Raw genomic sequence first — 884 nt, 5'->3', positions numbered from 1 at the left:
GCCATTTTGTTTTATATTTTTTGGGCATACGGCATTGTAAAGGTACTTTTTCAATAAAAATTTTCAACCCATACAACGATTTTTTAATCAAAACCTGTTCTGGGCAGAGAGGTGGCTCACTTGACGTGGAATGACCCATATTTATTTATATGTATATATATGTATATGTATATGTATATTTATTTATTTATATGTATATATGTATATATGTATATATGTATATGTATATGTATATATGTATATATGTATATATGTAGACGAAAGTACAATGCCTCGGCCAAAGGTATATCTCGCGCTTGAAAGATTCTACCACCTCAGCACTTTTATCCATTGTAGCTCTTCGCATTGAAGCGCAATTAGACTTATATCAAACAGCTATCAAACTGATATTTAACAGCTATAAACAGCTATCAAACCTCTATCAAACTGCTATCGAACCGATATCGAACCGATATCGAACTGCTAACAAAGCAACTATAAACAGTCATCGGTACGCTGTAAACAGCTATCGGACTGATATTTAACAGCTATAAACAGCTATCAGACTGATATCGGTCTACTATAAACAGCTACCAGAGTGATATTTAACAGCTATCAGACTGATATCGAACCGCTATCGGTTCATTTCAACATCTATCAGTTATATTTATTTAAATGTCTACAGGTATAAGGGTAATAGAAATAAACATATTAATGTAAGATAATATAGATTTTATTTAAAAATCTTACAATTCTTCTTGGTGTCGCGACCACCAGTTAAATATCTTAAATGCATTTTGTAAAGCGCAATTCTTTGCGTGTTTTCCGCATCGTATAGTATTACAATCATCTAGATTACGTAGCGATTCTACATCTTTATATTGCGCATCCAGAGATTCGACGAT

Source organism: Trachymyrmex cornetzi, unplaced genomic scaffold (genome assembly GCF_001594075.2).
Source record: "Trachymyrmex cornetzi isolate Tcor2-1 unplaced genomic scaffold, Tcor1.1 scaffold1538, whole genome shotgun sequence".
NCBI classification, from domain to species: domain Eukaryota; kingdom Metazoa; phylum Arthropoda; class Insecta; order Hymenoptera; family Formicidae; genus Trachymyrmex; species Trachymyrmex cornetzi.
This window is presented reverse-complemented; position numbering follows the sequence as displayed.